We start from the raw sequence: 19,625 nt of genomic DNA on the forward strand, positions 1-19,625 counted from the left end.
CGCTGCTTTTTTTCCCTTGCGTTTTTCTCTTCTTCCCACGTTCTCTCTCTTCACTGCCTTCGTCCCCGCTCTATTTCACTTCAGCCTTTCACTCTTGCTTCCTTCCAATGAGGACGGAGCTGCGGGAGAAAGGGCGCTATAGAGGATCGCTGTGGAGAGCTGCTGCTGTGCTTTGACATCTGAGCTCTGTTGAAAACGATCTCAATACAATTCTGAAAAACGCGACTCTCCGAACGCCAGCCGAACAAGTCTCCACAGCCGAAGCGCTGTGTCTCTTTTCAGCTGGCGATAAACCTTTCCTCGATCCTTTGCGGACTTGTAAAACTGTTCCTGATCAGAATAAAAAACGCTCACGCTAATACACAAGCACCCGCGTCTCGCCAAAGCTGACAAATAAAGAGACGGACAAGCCGCACTGCACGTGTGAACAGGGGAATGAGCGAGCGAGCGGGGATAGGGCGCCTCCTGCGCTTAAAAGCTTACAGCACCTGGTATTCCCAGGCGGTCTCCCATCCAAGTACTAACCAGGCCCATCCCTCTTTAGCTTCCGAGATCAGACGAGATCAGGCGTGCTCAAGGGGGTGTGGCCGTAAACGAGAGCAAAGCTCGCTGGCACCCTTCTTATTGAGAGGACGGCTCCGTCACCTCTTTTACGACGCTGCTTTTTTTCCCTTGCGTTTTTCTCTTCTTCCCACGTTCTCTCTCTTCACTGCCTTCGTCCCCGCTCTATTTCACTTCAGCCTTTCACTCTTGCTTCCTTCCAATGAGGACGGAGCTGCGGGAGAAAGGGCGATATAGAGGATCGCTGTGGAGAGCTGCTGCTGTGCTTTGACATCTGAGCTCTGTGGAAAACGATCTCAATACAATTCTGAAAAACGCGACTCTCCGAAAGCCAGCCGAACAAGTCTCCACAGCCGAAGCGCTGTGTCTCTTTTCAGCTGGCGATAAACCTTTCCTCGATCCTTTGCGGACTTGTAAAAGTGTTCCTGATCAGAATAAAAAACGCTCACGCTAATACACAAGCACCCGTGTCTCGCCAAAGCTGACAAATAAACAGACGGACAAGCCGCACTGCACGTGTGAACAGGGGAATGAGCGAGCGAGCGGGGATAGGGCGCCTCCTGCGCTTAAAAGCTTACAGCACCTGGTATTCCCAGGCGGTCTCCCATCCAAGTACTAACCAGGCCCATCCCTGTTTAGCTTCCGAGATCAGACGAGATCAGGCGTGCTCAAGGGGGTGTGGCCGTAAGCGAGAGCAAGGTTCGCTGGCACCCTTATTGAGAGGACAGCTCCGTCACCTCTTTTACGACGCTGCTTTTTTTCCCTTGCGTTTTTCTCTTCTTCCCACGTTCTCTCTCTTCACTGCCTTCGTCCCCGCTCTATTTCACTTCAGCCTTTCACTCTTGCTTCCTTCCAATGAGGACGGAGCTGCGGGAGAAAGGGCGCTATAGAGGATCGCTGTGGAGAGCTGCTGCTGTGCTTTGACATCTGAGCTCTGTTGAAAACGATCTCAATACAATTCTGAAAAACGCGACTCTCCGAACGCCAGCCGAACAAGTCTCCACAGCCGAAGCGCTCTGTCTCTTTTCAGCTGGCGATAAACCTTTCCTCGATCCTTTGCGGACTTGTTAAACTGTTCATGATCAGAATAAAAAACGCTCACGCTAATACACAAGCACCCGTGTCTCGCCAAAGCTGACAAATAAACAGACGGACAAGCCGCACTGCACGTGTGAACAGGGGAATGAGCGAGCGAGCGGGGATAGGGCGCCTCCTGCGCTTAAAAGCTTACAGCACCTGGTATTCCCAGGCGGTCTCCCATCCAAGTACTAACCAGGCCCATCCCTGTTTAGCTTCCGAGATCAGACGAGATCAGGCGTGCTCAAGGGGGTGTGGCCGTAAGCGAGAGCAAGGTTCGCTGGCACCCTTCTTATTGAGAGGACAGCTCCGTCACCTCTTTTACGATGCTGCTTTTTTTCCCTTGCGTTTTTCTCTTCTTCCCACGTTCTCGCTCTTCACTGCCTTCGTCCCCGCTCTATTTCACTTCAGCCTTTCACTCTTGCTTCCTTCCAATGAGGACGGAGCTGCGGGAGAAAGGGCGCTATAGAGGATCGCTGTGGAGAGCTGCTGCTGTGCTTTGACATCTGAGCTCTGTGGAAAACGATCTCAATACAATTCTGAAAAACGCGACTCTCCGAACGCCAGCCGAACAAGTCTCCACAGCCGAAGCGCTGTGTCTCTTTTCAGCTGGCGATAAACCTTTCCTCGATCCTTTGCGGACTTGTAAAACTGTTCCTGATCAGAATAAAAAACACTCACGCTAATACACAAGCACCCGTGTCTCGCCAAAGCTGACAAATAAACAGACGGACAAGCCGCACTACACGTGTGAACAGGGGAATGAGCGAGCGAGCGGGGATAGGGCGCCTCCTGCGCTTAGAAGCTTACAGCACCTGGTATTCCCAGGCGGTCTCCCAGCCAAGTACTAACCAGGCCCATCCCTGTTTAGCTTCCGAGATCAGACGAGATCAGGCGTGCTCAAGGGGGTGTGGCCGTAAGCGAGAGCAATGCTCACTGGCACCCTTCTTATTGAGAGGACAGCTCCGTCACCTCTTTTACGACGCTGCTTTTTTCCCTTGCGTTTTTCTCTTCTTCCCACGTTCTCTCTCTTCACTGCCTTCGTCCCTGCTCTATTTCACTTCAGCCTTTCACTCTTGCTTCCTTCCAATGAGGACGGAGCTGCGGGAGAAAGGGCGCTATAGAGGATCGCTGTGGAGAGCTGCTGCTGTGCTTTGACATCTGAGCTCTGTGGAAAACGATCTCAATACAATTCTGAAAAACGCGACTCTCCGAACGCCAGCCGAAAAAGTCTCCACAGCCGAAGCGCTGTGTCTCTTTTCAGCTGGCGATAAACCTTTCCTCGATCCTTTGCGGACTTGTAAAACTGTTCCTGATCAGAATAAAAAACGCTCACGCTAATACACAAGCACCCGTGTCTCGCCAAAGCTGACAAATAAACAGACGGACAAGCCGCACTGCACGTGTGAACAGGGGAATGAGCGAGCGAGCGGGGATAGGGCGCCTCCTGCGCTTAAAAGCTTACAGCACCTGGTATTCCCAGGCGGTCTCCCATCCAAGTACTAACCAGGCCCATCCCTGTTTAGCTTCCGAGATCAGACGAGATCAGGCGTGCTCAAGGGGGTGTGGCCGTAAGCGAGAGCAAGGTTCGCTGGCACCCTTCTTATTGAGAGGACAGCTCCGTCACCTCTTTTACGACGCTGCTTTTTTTCCCTTGCGTTTTTCTCTTCTTCCCACGTTCTCGCTCTTCACTGCCTTCGTCCCCGCTCTATTTCACTTCAGCCTTTCACTCTTGCTTCCTTCCAATGAGGACGGAGCTGCGGGAGAAAGGGCGCTATAGAGGATCGCTGTGGAGAGCTGCTGCTGTGCTTTGACATCTGAGCTCTGTGGAAAACGATCTCAATACAATTCTGAAAAACGCGACTCTTGAACGCCAGCCGAACAAGTCTTTAAGTGGAAATCTAATAAGTAAATTGATTCTTAAAATGTAGAGAGCTTTGCAAAGAAATATATTGGGGCTTTTAGATAATATATTTCAAGGATGTAATTGCTGTGCTACAGTACGTGCAGAATTTTAGAAAACAGTGCGTCAACAAAGTACACTGTTTAGGTTACTTTAGAAGACAATGTACCAAAACAATATATGCTGTCTGGGTCGTTAGATTTAGCTGAAAGTAACTGATAAGCTTTGAATAACATATCTAGTGCTTCTTCTTTCGCTTTTTGATGTAATCTGTTTTCTCTTAGGGAAAGTGGAAGTTTTAGAATGGACAAAACGCTGAGCTTTTTTACAGCGCAACGTCTTATGAAAACCCTGTACTGCTTGTAACAAATTGAGTCTCTGGTTGCTCCCAATATTGAAATAAAGACCTTACTCAGGTGAGAACTCTCTCTTGTGGCTTCCTTGATAGTTATATTTCCATGACACCGGTTTTAATGTCTGTAGATTGTATCTTATTTTTATTTTTTGTTTTGTTTCATGTTCATATTATGTGTTTTCACCCAGTTGACTCCAGTTAATAACAGTTTACCCAGTTAATAGCCACTTTTTATGCGCGAAAAACGGGTGATCTTTCTATCTCGTGATCAGCTTAGTATCTTTCTGTAAGTTTTTTTCTTCTTAATTAAACGTTTAAAATACATGAATTTCATAAAGACAACACACGTTTCGAACAGAAAAAAATCATATTCTGTTCTCTTCCTGGTATGTATAACAGATCAGCAGGTCTTATTTTCCCAATTGCTTTTTTCCACTGTATTTATCATAATGGCTAGCCAATGTCCTCTCTTAGCTAGGTAATGTTACTTGTGGATGTGCTTCTGCATTGCGTAGAAGCACATGTATCCATAGAAAGTGTATTATACTACTATTTGAGCTACAGTACATAAAAATAATTATATCGTTATTAATTTCTTTAGGTACGTGATTCCATATTATATTCCCTATTAATCAAATTCTAAAAGTATGCTTTTGTTTACTCCGATAACGAGCACATTCACAGAAAATGTGAATATCTTATGACTTTTCACAAAGTATATAAAGTTAAGATGGTCAGAAGGAGCATGTAAAAACGTTTCCGAAACGTGGTAAAATCTTACTACATGTAAGACTTTGATGCTTAAAATGTTTAGGAAGAAAGTGGAATACTGGTATGTATTTTTTCTTTAAACTACCAATACCAGCCATATACAGTTTACACTATATGTTTATGTTCCTAAATTAATATAGTTTATGGTGGTGTATCGTGGTTGTAGAGGTTTGATGGGTTTACTGAGACAATTATTAATTGTAGCAGTAATCACGAGGTTGTTCGTTGTGGCTTTTAGAAAATCAATCGTCAGAACAACTAACAACGCACACACACGGGTTCAATACACGAGATACATTTATTCATATAAATTGTGCACCAAACATATACTAGTCTGCCTGGATACGAGCGACAGACCTTACTGTGAGGGTTATCAATATACAAGGTATATAATCTCGAAGAGATGCCAACACAAAGAGATACACAACAGAGAATATATGTCAATATATATCGTTCGGTTACCAAATCGCTAATCAGTGTTATTACCCACTGTTACTCTAAACTCGGAAGTAAATACGTTACTCATGAATTAAATTGATAACAACTTGTGTTGAGGTACAATTGAATTCTCGAGACACAATGTAGAACATGGGGTTTACTTATCCACTGTGTATGGATTTGGAATCTCCCGGCACGAACACCAAGTCACTCTTTTGCCTGGGAAGAAGCTGGTTCGTTCCTGGTCCAGCGCTGCTTCTGAATAAGCTATTCAGGTTGTCGATGAGGGTCCAACTGTAGGCTGCCGTTGATCAAGCGGATCATTCACGTTGGTAGAATTCTGAGTACGTATGGGATCCTCGGCCTCGCGCTTAGAACAAAGTCCAAGTCCCTTTGCAGACAACAGCAGTTGTCACGTGATTGTCTCTGAGGATACGCGAAAATGGCCAAGGAGAGCCCCGATCTGAGCTTGCGCTCCCTTTTTGACCAAGACATAGATGTGTGCTGATTGGTTGAGAGTTTGGCGGGCATTAGAGACCCACGTGGTATTACCACGCCCTGCCAGTCCCTGATTGGTTGGTCAAGGTGAGATATGAGTCACTTACTCTTGACACTTAGGAATGCAGTCCAGATGTCCATTCGGCACTCCCTAGACAGATAGGCACCAATGGATGACCATTGATCATGATAGCCAGGCTAAGCTAAGTGCATCCCCATCTGGGAGCTGTCCATTATCAAAAGAAAACATCTTAAATCAACCCAACCTGCATGAATACTTTCTCTGTGGCTGCACCACAAAGATGGAGGGTGAGATGGGGCCTCATTTAGGACAGAATACCACCGCCTAATTCTGTCTTATTAACAAGCATTGCCGCTACAACGGCATCTCTCCTGTCAAACGTCCTCCTGACGTGTTTGACAGGATCTGGGCCGTGGTGAACAGTGGGAAAGACGCCCTGTGGAGAGTGAGGAACATGGGGCTGTTCAAAGGCATCGAGGTCCCAGTCAAGGCAGCAGGTAGCCTGGCCCTGTTCATCACCCGAGAGAACTATTACCTCAGAGATCTGTGGAGAGAAGGGAGGGAGGAAGCAGAAAATCTGTGGGAAATTGAGAGCATAGGTCAATATCTCAAGAAACTGTGAAAAACATTATCATGTTTAAGTAAAGAATGTGATTTGCACCAGAAAAAAATAAATTGTTGCTATATAACTGGTACCGTGTCAAAATGTAATGAGATGTGATTATATATACTGTTTTAAGTATGTATATTAATGTAAAGCTTTCTAATTTGTGATGTCCTGTATTTTTTTGTGAAAAGAAAATAAAGTTCTTAAAAAATCGATTCACCCAGGGCGAGGCTCGGCCATTGCACTCCGGCTGTGCTGACCCCTGCGAATTCCCCAAATGTGGGAATCTCGACTGCATAATTTCTGGTAGTGGGGGACTGCGTTCGCGCTCTCTCCTGATGTGCTTGGTCCAATATCAGATACGGGAGAGTTAGGACACCATGAGCTGCGATAGGATCCCAGTTCGAAAGGAGTCGATGCCACTGCTGGTTCCCGGTTTCTTTTAGTTAGAGGTCCGGAGAAGCATTTCAAGCTGGTTACACTACTCCTTCCGGACATTCATTCCCTTTTCAAAGTCAGTCGTTTTGCTGTTGTCTGCATTATTTAGGCTGATTATCGAGGTTAGCCTTTATTTGGTCATGGGGGCCTCGGTACTGTATGCTAATTCTCAAAACAGTTTCACCCGTTTTCTGATTGCTAGGTTCTGTACCAGTGCAGACATGTCAAACAGTGAATGGCTGTACCTCTATTGTATCCGTGCTCAATGAATGAAATCAGTATTAAATGAATATATGTATAGTTATATGAAAAACAAGTGGTTTGTCGACTCATCTTCATTTGCAGATTTAGAGGCAGCTTCGATATTCGGGGGAGGCGTAAAACATGGTGCTGATCTTTGGAAAGCAGGAGGCAAAACTGACACGTTCTCATACAAGGAGCTGAAACCAGGCCACCTGGGTGAAGATCAGGTATCGTAACCGCTAGACCATATGGGAGCATACAGCCATGTTGTGCGTGCGTCATGTAAGCAAACTGTAATTGCTGCCTTGATGACCTGCTTGATGGAGAAAACACACAAGAGAGTTGGCACTCAGAGTGTCGAAGGGTTGATGTATACTAGGGCTCAGTTGAAATGCAGCGTCAGGACTTTTCCGACTAGTGTCACACAAAGAGAGTACATCCTTTCCTACTGGCTGTGTATGTCTCGGTAACTCGCTGTGATCGTATAGTGCTCAGAATTTGTGTTGTGGCCGCAACAACCCCGGTTCGAATCCGCATACTGGCAGAATAGGAGGAGTACTGCCTGACTGGATCGTTGATGAACGACAGAGGCCACTCCGACCTCCTCTTGGTTTTCTTCAATGACTTACTAAGGATCTTCTTCACATTCGCCCATGCAGGGGAAGCCAGTTACACCAAAGCAAACGCAGGAAAGTGCATTTCAAGCAGAGACCAGGAGGGACTTGTTTACACCGAGAGTGGTCGGAGAATGGAACAATGCGCCCAGCCCTGTTGCTGGAGCCGATTCTTGATGAGATCTTGGGCTCACTAAGAGGCCCCCGCTGGATGCTAATCTTTCTGTTGTTCTTGCAGGTCCTGCGCTGCTTTTGAGCCGACAGAGCTCGTCCTGGTCTGTCGGCACAGCCCAATTGCAAATGATCGGCTCCACGTACAGAAGGAACGTGCGTTTGGTACAAGAGTGCACGAAGGCACCGGAAATACATTGGGAACAAATGACCGGTCGTTCAAGACCTCTGTGAAGTACAGGAGCGTGCAAAACGAGGCTGTTTCCACCCGGTCTCGAACCGGGGACTTTTCGCGTGTTAGGCGAACGTGATAGCCGCTACACTATGGAAAGCTGCAGGGACTGCTGCTGGTGTCTTGCTTGCATTTCGGGCTGAGAAAGGGACGCGTCACTTTAGGCAGGGTGCGCTGGAGAGAGGAACAAAGGGCGCGATGAAACAAAATACCAAAACCCGTGATCAAACCAGGGACCTTTAGATCTTCAGTCTAACGCTCTCCCAACTGAGCTATTTTGGCGGTGCGCAGAGCCCACAGCCACCTGCTCCAGCCTTCCTGTGTTGCGGCATGAGCGCACCAAGAGTAGCGGGAGAGTGTTGCAGGAACGTCACTCTGAAGGAAAGCCACCCAGGTGCGCCCTCTGAGCTCTGTCCAGCGCATCTTCCTCGCATGGACTCCTGCCTGCGACGGGCAGGAAACAATTAACAAGAACAGAACGACACCCCATGGGTGTCTCATGACCACACCTTAGGTTGTGACACGTGCAGGTGTGAGGGGTTGCCGGGCTACTTTGGAGCAGAACTTGGGCGGAGGGGGGGCGGGAAAGCAGACAAAGAGGTGACACCTCAAGGTCTGCACGATCACAGCTCTCCGCCGCCCCAGGCTTCCGCTCGATAAGCTACTGGACACACCCGCCCCTCCTCACACAGACCGTGGAAAAGCCCCCGAGTGTGAGGGCTCTCTCTTCCTCCCAGGAGCTCTTGGACACGACGCACAGACAGGGCGCGGGGAGCCGCCGCCTGCAAACACGGCTCCAGGCAGGACTCCACTCCGCAGGAGCCGCAGAGCAGAGGAGATGGGGGCAGCTTAGCTCCTGTGCAGAGACCTGAGCTGTTGTTGCTGCGGACGCTGTCTTTTCTGCACTCGGGGTAGGAGTGAATGTTGAGTTGCCCTTAGAAATGAAGCAGAGCACTTCAACGGCACGGGTGTGTGTGTGTGTGCGCCCTGGTGATTCTGGGAGACAGATCGAACCTGGGCTGTGGTTTAAATGCTATTGGTTTGTGAACAGAATACCCTTATCCCAGTGCATTGTGCCACATTAAATAAACGCACGAGAAAAAGAGATTCAGAACGCAAAGCTGTGTCAGTGTTCTGTGTAAAAAATCGGTTTGAACATCACGGGAGCTGTTTTTAATAAGCTGCTGAGTAAAGAATATTGTAGCATTTACAGGTTCTTTTCAGAACAAAGGACGAGTGGAGACGCGATTAACAAACAAGCGCTTTGTTATTAATACTCACACTTTGTTATGAACACTACCATTAAAACTACCAGTTGTACTCTCACTAATGTTAAAATGAATACACTAGTAGTAGAATTAGTTGCTGCCCGTGACGTCACATACACTCTCTGTGACGAATGCGAGACACCTAGACACATACAGTGACGTGCCGGCTGTTGCCGTGGTTACCATACTTATGATTTATAAACACTGGAAAAAATGCATTTAAACTGTTACTTACATACATTTATCAACTTGGAATATAATTTTCTAGCTCTAGGATAGAGTTACCTAAATAATAATATGAATAATCATTGTTTAATTTCGGATTGAACATTATTAACACTAAACGCACTATGGTAATTGATCGATACAGTCTTTATTGACTGTTTTCTAGATATTTAAACAGGGTCAAGAAAAGAATCAGTACTCACCAATCAGTTAAGTTAATCGATTATTCTATGGTCCTTCAGCTGAATAAATTGGTTGTCGATACATAAGTGATCAATAATTCTCCTCCGTTCCCTCCGCGCGTCTCCCGCGGTCTCGCTCTCTGATCCCGGCGCTCTGGCTGGTGTCTGTGACGTCACAGCGCTCTTTCTGACAAAGCAGAGCTGGAGGAGACTCCTGTCCGGAGCCCGGGGGGCTTTTCTTACAGATATAAAATCTCCCCCCAAAAAAAAAACACACCGGACTGTGAAGAGAAGCGAATCATCACAGTTGGAGAAGGAGAGCGACAAACCTAGGAATAAAATTCATTAAACAGAAAAAAAAGTTTACATCGCAGATTATTGCGTTACAAAGCGTACCCGTGTGGAGCAGTAGAGGACAAGCACGAGTCCCTGAAATAAGCGCTTTTAAGAGTTTTACACAAATCTTCAGAGTATAGAAGCCAGGAGGATCAGACTCCTGATCCTGGAGGTTAAAATGTGTATCCTGGTTTTATTTCCACCCAGCTCTCAGTTCCATCAGTGGTCTGATGATTTAAATTAACTGTATAACTGTTACCAGACTTAATCTAAATTGTAAATTTATAAGACTGGCTACTAATAATAAATATACTGATCAAAGTGTCAATACTGGTGTTTATAAAATAAATACTGTAGCATTTGCAGGTTCTTTTCAGAACAAAGGACGAGTGAAGACGCGATTAACAAACAAGCATTAACACAAAACCAAACACAGGATATACACACACATGAGGAGACTGAGGGAACAAGTACACATAGTTAGGGTGGTAATTACCTAACAACACACTATACTTTTACAAGACTACACAGGGCACTAGAACTACTAGGACATTATTTACACAGGTAGGGTCAGCCGCTGGTCATCGTGCTGACCCTCAGACTCTCCCCGGCTACCACTCCCAGCATGCCCAGCGGTACTACGAGCGCCTAGGGGCACTTTCTCCTCACCACCAGGCGAGGGCATTACACTGCCCCCACCTGAAGCGTCTGGCGTCTGGCATCTGGCGTCTGGCGTCTCGCCGACTTCGAACACCCCCTCAGGCTGTACTCGTACTGGGCTAACTGCTGTGGAACCCTGCACCGCAGTGACGGCTGGCGACCCACGGACGCCCCACTATCATCCGGCTCCAGCCCCGGCTGCTCCTGTAGAGCCTCCCCACACGGCTCCTCCTCCCGGGCCCGGTAGGGGGCCAGGCGGTCTCGGTGCAGGACCACCACTCTCCCCCGTGTTCGCAACCGGACACGGTAGCAGACCTCACCCACCACCCCGAGTACCTCAGCGGGACCCTCCCACGACGGCGCCAGCTTAAGGCTGAGGCCTTTGCAGCGGCGCGGGTTGTACACCCAAACCGAGTCCCCGGGCTGGAAGGCAGGCCCCCTGCAGCGCAGGTCGTAGTGCCGCTTCTGCCGGACCCCCGCCTGTGTCAGGTGGGTCCGTGCAAAGCTGTGCACCTGCTGCATCCGCTGCCGCAGGTCCCACTCGTAGTCCGGTCCAGCCGGCGGTGCCGACCCGTCTCCGGGCGGCGGGCCGAAGACCAGGTCCACCAGGGTTCGCATTTCCCGGCCCAGCATGAGCGAGGCCGGGGTGCACCCGGTGGATTCCTGGACCGCGGTCCTATACGCCCAGAGCGCAAGGGGGAGGTGGCGGTCCCAGTCCCGTTGGTGCCGGGACACCAGGGTGGCCAGCTGGGTGGCGAGCGTCCGATTAAACCGCTCCACCAACCCGTCGCTCTGGGGATGCAGCGGTGTGGTCCGCGTCTTAGTGATCCCCAGGCGCTGGCACACTCTGGCGAAGACCTCGAAGTTACGCCCCTGGTCACTGTGTAACTCCTCCGGCACCCCCAGCCTGGCAAACATCCCCTCCAGCAGTGCATCGGCCACCGTGGGGGCACTCTGGTCCGGGAGGGCGTAGGCCTCCGGCCACTTCGTAAAAATGGCCACCAAGACGTAGCGCTTCCCAGCCTCGGTGCGCGGAAACGGGCCCAAAACATCCACCCCCACCCGCTCCATAGGAGCCCCCACCTGGTGTTGTTGGAGGGGGGCCCGAGAGCGCTCGGGGGGACCCTTCTGCGCCACGCACACCGCACACGTTCGGCAGTACCGCTGTACGTCCCGGTGGCAAAGACCCCAATAAAAATGGCCTCGGAGACGCTGCAGGGTTTCTTACCGCCGAAGTGCCCCATGCCCGGCTGGCCGTGCACCGCTCGGAGCACCGCCCCGCGGAGCGACCGAGGCACCACCAGCTGCCACCGTACCTCGCCACCCCCGGCGCAGCACCCCGTCCTTTACCTCCAAGGCCTCCCACAGGGTGCAGAGGGCCTTGACGGACTTCGGGTGCAGGGCGAGCTTCTCTCGCGTAGGCCGCACTCCTGCTGCCCTCCAGCGGAGCACCGTCCCCACGTCAGGATCAGCTGCCTGACGCTGCGCCAGGTCTGGCAGGCCCACCCCCAGCGGCCCCTCCCGGGCCGTGGCCGCGGTGCTCACCCCCGCCACGGTGCGGACAGCCTCCTCACGCTGCTCCCGCCAGGCGCAGTGGTGGCAGTCCGCGGCCTCGCAGGGGCGCCGCGAGAGAGCGTCGGCATTGAGATGGCGAGACCCCGCACGGTGCACGACAGTGAAGTCGTACTCCTGCAGGATCTCTATCCATCGCGCCATCTGCCCCTTCGGCTCCTTAAAGTGGAGCAACCAGGTGAGGGACGCATGGTCGGTCCTCAGCCGGAACCGGGTCCCGAACAGGTACGGCCTGAAGTGGTGGACCGCCGCCATCACCGCCAGCAGCTGGCGACGGGTCACGCAGTAGTTCCGCTCAGGCCTAGTCAAAGCCCGACTATAGTAGGCCACTACGCGCTCCCCATCCGGCCCCTCCTGCGCCAACACCGCACCCACCCCCGAGTCACTCGCGTCGGTGTCGAGAACATACGGCAACCGCGGGTCGGGGTAGGCCAGCACGGGGGCCCCCACCAGAGCTTCACGCAACCGGCCGAAGGCAGTCTCACAGCCCGAGTCCCAGTCGAAACGGCGGCCCTTGTCGGTGAGGCGGTGCAGCGGGGCAGCGATGCTGGCAAAGTCCCGGACGAACCTCCGGTAGTACGAGGCCAACCCCAGAAAGCTGCGGAGCTCCGTGACTGTGCATGGAGTCGGCCAGTCCCTCACTGCGGCGACCTTACCTGGGTCCGTAGCCACCCCTTGCGGTCCAACAACATGTCCCAGGAAGCTCACCTCCCGCCGCAGGAGCTCGCACTTGCGGGGGTTGAGCCTCAGGCCAGCACCGCCTGGAGGTTCGTCAAGGCCTGGTCGAAGCCCCGGGCATGAACCAGCAGATCATCCAGATACAGCACACACTGGTTCCGCGGGACAGATGCCAGCACCCTCTCCATCAGCCTCTCGAACGTCGCCTGGACATTGCACAGGCCAAAAGGCATGACCGTAAACTGCCAGAGGCCCTGGCCGATAGAAAAGGCCGTCTTCGGGCGAGCATCGGGAGCAAGCGGTACCTGCCAGAAGCCGCAGCGGAGGTCCAGGGAGCTGAACCAGGTCGATCCGGTGATGTAGTCTAGGGCATCATCTATCCTCGGCAGGGGGTAGGAATCTTTCCGGGTGACCTCGTTCACCTTGCGGTAGTTGACGCAGAACCTCCACGAGCCGTCTTTTATTTTTACCAGTACAGCTGGCGCCGACCACGGGCTCGCGGAGGGCTCAATCACCCCCGCTGTGGCCATCTCCCGGATCTTTTCCTCGGCGGCGGTCCGCTTGGCGTGAACCATGCGTCCTGGTGGGATGCGGATGGGCCGAGCGTCGCCGGTGTTGATCTCGTGTTGGACCAGGGCAGTGCGGGTGCAGTCCTCATCTATCGCCGCAAAGAGATCCTCGTTCAGGGCGAGTAGCGCCTGGAGCCGCTGCCGCTGGTCCTGATCGAGGCCCTCGCAGCTCCGCTGGTAGAGATCCTCAACGGCGCGCCTCGCTTCCACGCAACGCTCGGCTCCCGCCGCCGCCACCTTGTCTGGCCCCCCGGCTGACTCGGGAGCAGGATCCAGCACGCTCGCTCCCCGGCTCACAGGCCTGGTCTGCCCCGGCGACTGCCGCCGCCGCCGCCGCCACTGCCTCTTTTTCTCCCAGCTCCGGCAAGCCCGCGTCCCTCAGCCTTCGCCGAGCCTGCCCTCCACCAGGTGAAGTCACCCCTGCCACACCAACTCCTGCCAGCTCAAGTCCAAACTGGCCCCCACTCGCTGCAGTACGTCCAGCCCCAGAATGCAGTCCTCCTGGATGGGTGCGAGGTAGCAGGGGTGGCGCACCGTCGCTGCACCTAGATGGAAGGCAAGCACCTGTTTCCCCTGGACTGCAGCGAGCTGTCCCGTCACGGTCCATAGCCGCAGGCTGGAGGCCTCCCATCCTGGGGGGTTGGTGCCCACGGTGTCGGGGAGGACGCCCGGCCGGTGTAGGGTTACCGATGAACCGGTGTCAAGTAGGGCCAGGCAGGGTTGGTCCTCGATCCGGCAGTGGAGGTACAGGCCCCGGCTACAGCCGACTCGCCCCACAGTGGCGTGAGGGGCGCCGGTTTTTACAGCGCTCTCCGGAGCGGGGGTTGAGGTGTTCGAGGGGCGGCCTTCCCCACGCTGAGTCGCCCCGTTCCCGTTTCCCGACGCCGATCGAGGAGTGCGAGGTTCGGGTGCCCGGCAGAACCGGGCTCGGTGTCCTCTCTTCCCCTCGCTGGATTCCTCCGTCGCCGTCTTTGGTCAGCCGGCAGGGCGCACTGCGTCTGCTGCCACTTCCAGTCACCCCGAACACGGCCTCAGCCCATGTAGCAAGGGCCAAGGCCTGCTCCAGCGATGTTGGCGCGGCCAGCTGCACGTGGCGCCGCAGCTCCTCGGGTGAGAGGGCCTTGAGAAAAGCCTGGAGAGCCATCTCCCGCTGCGCCTCCCGGGGGAAAGTTGGGTATCCTCGGCGGGCGAGGAACGCGACATCAGCGGCAACCGGGCCCAGTCGCTCTCCTGGTCGGCGCCGCCGCAGGGCCAGCCTCTCCCGCATCAAGTCCGGCGCCTCCTCCACACCGAAACGCAGCTGGAGAGCCGCCGCCAGCGCCGTGTATTCGCCTCTGTCCTCCTCCGGGACGTCCAGGAGCACCTGGCAGGCCACTCGTTCCATCTCCGCCCGGCTCCAGCCATTCGTCCGGGCCGCGAGCTGGAACTGCGCCTCGTAGATTTCCCATGGCGCTTCCCCATTGTAGCGATCTGGTCGCACCCGCACTGATGGGTGTGGGAATCTCTGATCGGCTCCAGCAGGGAGAGTATCCTCTATCTGGGGTGCCCGCTGACCAGGAGTAGCAGCCAGTCGCCCCAATTCTACTGGCGAGACCACTATTGAATAACCATGGTAAGGGCTGTGGCTATCTGTCGCACCCAGGAGTTGCTCAGGCTCCCTATGTGCGCTGCCGATGGGTTCTGTTTCTTCCAGCGTCAGCCGGCGCTTAACAGAATCGGGTAGTGTCTGCCACGAGTTGTCCATTCTGCCCACTTCTGACACTAATGTAGCGTTTGCAGGTTCTTTTCAGAAAAAGAACGAGTGGAGACGCGATTAACAAACAAGCATTAGCTTTATTCATTTACAACCACACAAAACCGAACACAGGATCTACACACACATGAGGAGACTGACGGAACACGTACACATATTTAGGGTGGTAATTACCTAACAACACACTATACTTTTACAGGACTACACAGGGCACTAGAATTACTAGGACATTATTTACACAGGTAGGGTCAGCCGCTGGTCATCGTGCTGACCCTCAGACTCTCCCCGGCTACCACTCCCAGCATGCCCAGCGGTACTACGAGCGCCTAGGGGCGCTTCCTCCTCACCACCAGGCGAGGGCGTTACAATATGGACTCCCGGGAGGCTCCCATACTTCGGATTCTTGCGTTCTTATCAGAACATACTGATGCGCAAACATATTCATTACCATATTTCAAAGCATTGGAATAATATATGTCGTACAGCAACACAAAAACAGGAAGACAAGTATCACAGCTACTATAATCGGTGTTAGTAACTTAAAGAAAAACATTCCCCCTGGCCCAAACAGTGATTCTAACCAGGAGAGAAAGGGGTGAGGCTGTAGAATGAGGCATTAAAGCACATACATAACAAGATGCATTAAATGTCTTTAACTTTACAGTATGATTTATAAGTTTATACCACAAATTACTCATATCACCCTCATTATCAGTTTCATTCAGCCAGTTTGTATACAAAGAGGCTTCGCATTTAGATTCTTCCTCTTTCTGGGTGGTGACAGGCTTCCACATAAAAAGGAAAAAGGCTGGGCACATCAGTCCCAAGCATGTGATCCCCATCTATCCCTGTGGAGACATCACTCCTGCGCTTTGCTCAGTTCGTTTGTGACCTTTTTACAGTGGAAGCATGAATTCAGGGCACCCTTTCCGTAACTTTCACAGCAGTCGCAGTGGTCAGCAGCCTTGGTACGGCCCCCTCCACCTGAGTGAACACCACTTCTTTTTCCTGAAGTCTTTCACCAGAAGAGTAATAACTCTTAGAAAAATCTACACATTGTTCCACTGCCTCAGCTGTGCCATTTTGCAGAACAATTCTAGCTGAAGTTGTAAAATTTCTCATTGGCCCGTTCCTGCAAAACATCTTATTATGAACAAACAAATCATAATAATAATGTGCATCTAGGGGAATCACTCCCAAGGGTAACCCCCCCTTAAAACTATATTGTTCTACCATTCAGGTTCTGCCACTAGATAAGAGAACCTTTCCCATGAAATCATTTGTTGACCTTCATGATCCCTTCAGGGCGTACAATTAGCACAGAAGCAGCAGCTTTAGTCCACATGTTTTTCAAGCAGGATATTAACAGTATGATTATAACGAATAATACCAGACACACAAATATGTATTGAACCAGAGACCCTCTCCAGGTTCCTAGCACAGACTGTAGCCATGCACCAATGCCCCAATCATCTGGATTATAATTATGATATATATTTTTCTTCATCATAGATGTGCTTTGCTAAGTCATTAATTTGCTAATAATTGTCTAGAATACAAGTACTGTTTAGTCTTTGCTCACCTAAACAGCTGTCTATCACCCTAATAGAGAATGGCCTAAAACTGTGATTATAGCGAGGAGCATACAGTTATTTCCATTCTAATACATCTGAGTTACACTCAGACTAAAAGCAGGGCTATTTACCCATGCCAATAAACCTAAATAATCACCTCTATCAAAGGGGATTACTCCCATGAGCATCTTTTATAGCAATACAATCCCAACAGGAGCTCTGATTATTATTTGTGGCTGACTGATAAAGTATTGATTCCATATCCCCATTTATAAAAGTAAAACTCCTTACACTTAACAGGTACACTGTCACCCCCCCTTAGGAAGCTCAACAAACACAGAAACAGTGACAATATAATAATGTTCACTCAGTCTCTGGTGCAGTGGTTCGGTGTCAGCGATCTCATCCTGTCACTCAGATGGCAGAGTCGGTAGTCAGTTGCACTTGATATGGTCCTTCCCAGCAGGGTTGCAACATCTGGCAGGGTATATCTTCCTCACCCACACCCACTCGCCAAGTATCAGATCGTGTCTTCCCTCTACTGGAGGTCTCCAAGCATCCAGCACCTGTTCACCAGCCCCGTGCACCACTTCAATTAACAACCTACAATACTACAATAGAGAATTAGCAAATTCAACAATCCATTAGCCAAATTCATCCCTCCAGGAAGTTTCGTTGATTGGCCTGTGATGATATCAAACAGGCTCTATTACACAGTTCTGTTTGATCCAGCCCGCATCCCATGGCGTTCCTTCAGTCTGATGTCTAGTCAATCTTTTCTGTTCCTTCATTCCACTGTTCCAGCAGACTGAGGGTGATCTCAGTCCATCTCACCCCGAATAATCCAGCCACAGCCTGTCTCTTGATCATAATACATGCGGTAGGGCAGTGCCCACCAAGGGCTTATCTCCATCATCAAGTGTTTGGTAGACACAGAGGCAGTGACAGCAACCCACTGGGAAAACAGATTATAAGAGCCAAGGTTGTAAACATTTGCTACTGCATGAAAGGTTTCTCAGGAGCAGGCCTTTTGAGCTGTAGCACCTGCACCTGAACTGTAGTTGAGTTCCTTTGATAAGCACATAAGTGGCTACTGCTTCAAACACGGTCCCCACCCAGGTTTGGGTAACCGGCACACCATTTGACTCACACCCAGGTGTCCGACAGAGTGCATTAGTCGAGCTACAAAGGGCATTAGGCTGTGAGGGCATGCAGAGCGTCCAGTGTGCTGGCAGCACCACACTCTTTTCTAACCATGTCCTTTTCTCTGCTTTAGAGGCCTCAGCCTGAATATCCTGTAGCTGTCCCCTTTTCACCAACAGAGGTCTCACAGGGGTCTCAGACTCCTGTTCTACCAGGACTGTGCACCTGACAGCTACATCTGCAAAGTTGTTCCCTTGAGTTACTGGAAACATTTCTTTATTATGTGATTTATACTTTACCACAGCTACTTCAGTCAGTAGCTGCAAAGCTTCTAACAGTTCAGAGACAAACCCAGCATTCTTGACTGGAGTCCCTGCCATGTTGGGGAAATCCCTATTCCTTCACTGCCATCCAAAATTGTGGCATACACCAAATGTATATATACAGTCTATATAAATTGCTACAATTTTCCATTTAGCATATTTACAAGTTTCAATTAAATATTTTCATTCGGTCTGCTAGTTCTACACCAGATTATTCACAGTTTATACAGCCAGGCAGGTAGCCTGCACAACACATAAACACGGCCCCTTGGCCACCGCATCAAGGGGTCCTGAATAATAATAACCCACCAGACGATGCCTATCTCCATGCTACTGCACCAGCACAACGGCTCACAACCCATTTCTTTCACTTACAGACAGATTACATACAGATGATCCGTCTGAGGGAATACAGTCCAGGGCCAGTGTCTGCAAGAAAGCTTGTTTCAAAACATCAAAAACGGTTTCTGCTGCAGGGGTCAAGGCAATTTTGTCTTTAGACTGCACTACCCCCCTTAAACCAATACGTCACTGGACAAGCTCGTTCTGAGAAGGCATTCACCCTGGCTTTATCATGTAGTTGGTTTTATACTCCTTTTTTTCCTCTTTAGATCCAATACTTGGAGAAGCCCGGCCTTATGGATTCCCTGATTAGGTAAAACAATCACAATATCACATAACTCTATTGAGTTAGTTTACATAAATGCTATTTCATGCAGTAATTCCTTATAAAATGCTGCAGTCTGGGCCTAAAATAGGTCTGGGGTGTCCCCCACCCACATCAGTAGTTGAAACTGTACATCTTTTCCCAAGCAGACTGTGACAGCTTATATTTGCTTTAAACACAACCCTTGCACCCCTTCTCCTGTAGCCTCCTGTTACCCGTTAGAAAACTTTATATCACATCTTTATGCTGTTTTAGTTTAAAAACAGGACAGCTGTGCTCCTGTGTCCCCCAGTTTCTGGTTACAGTTAAGATTATTTCACTTTTATTTAAATCCTGAGATAAATTTAGGAAGGCTACAGAGGGGTTTACTAGATTAAAACTGTTAGTTCACGCACGGCTCTCGTTTCAGCTTCTGACATGTTCTTTAATTGTGAAATCAAGCCTCTTTCTTACAATTTCTCCAAAAAACACCTTTTTTTTAGTAACTGCACACCAGCTTATTAGTAGTTTTGTCTTTGGGGTTTTATATCTCGGTATAACATTAAAGTCGCACAATAATTTCGACAAACTGGCGGCTCCCTTTTCTCCTCCTTGGGAGTCTTTTTACCTCCCATTTGCAGCGCTCGCACTTCTGCATGCATGCTTCGCGAGTTATTAAATCAAATCTGTTTCCGCTGTCCGTAATATCAGGAAAGCATAGTTGTACATTCTTGGCAACATCAGGTTTTAACCCACTCAAGTAAAT

The 19,625-nt window shown here is 50.5% G+C and overlaps 5 non-coding genes and 1 pseudogene across 5 annotated transcripts; 1 reads left to right on the forward strand and 5 right to left on the reverse strand.

Moving 5' to 3' along the window:
• Nucleotides 1-476: 476 nt before the first annotated feature.
• On the reverse strand, nt 477-595 carry LOC148670489 (5S ribosomal RNA; annotated as a pseudogene).
• A 537-nt stretch (nt 596-1,132) lies between these two features.
• On the reverse strand, nt 1,133-1,251 carry LOC148670490 (5S ribosomal RNA). The gene has a single exon (XR_015937807.1). It is a non-coding gene; the product is annotated as a 5S ribosomal RNA (ribosomal RNA).
• A 534-nt stretch (nt 1,252-1,785) lies between these two features.
• LOC148670491 (5S ribosomal RNA) lies at nt 1,786-1,904 on the reverse strand. The gene has a single exon (XR_015937808.1). It is a non-coding gene; the product is annotated as a 5S ribosomal RNA (ribosomal RNA).
• Nucleotides 1,905-2,441: 537 nt separating this feature from the next.
• On the reverse strand, nt 2,442-2,560 carry LOC148670492 (5S ribosomal RNA). The gene has a single exon (XR_015938348.1). It is a non-coding gene; the product is annotated as a 5S ribosomal RNA (ribosomal RNA).
• Nucleotides 2,561-3,096: 536 nt separating this feature from the next.
• LOC148670493 (5S ribosomal RNA) lies at nt 3,097-3,215 on the reverse strand. The gene has a single exon (XR_015937809.1). It is a non-coding gene; the product is annotated as a 5S ribosomal RNA (ribosomal RNA).
• Nucleotides 3,216-6,405: 3,190 nt separating this feature from the next.
• On the forward strand, nt 6,406-6,570 carry LOC148670494 (U1 spliceosomal RNA). The gene has a single exon (XR_015938125.1). It is a non-coding gene; the product is annotated as a U1 spliceosomal RNA (small nuclear RNA).
• Nucleotides 6,571-19,625: the final 13,055 nt, after the last annotated feature.

The sequence above is a fragment of the Lepisosteus platostomus genome, chromosome 5 (assembly GCF_059453375.1).
Source record: "Lepisosteus platostomus isolate fLepPlt1 chromosome 5, fLepPlt1.hap1, whole genome shotgun sequence".
Classification (NCBI taxonomy): Eukaryota; Metazoa; Chordata; class Actinopteri; order Semionotiformes; family Lepisosteidae; genus Lepisosteus; species Lepisosteus platostomus.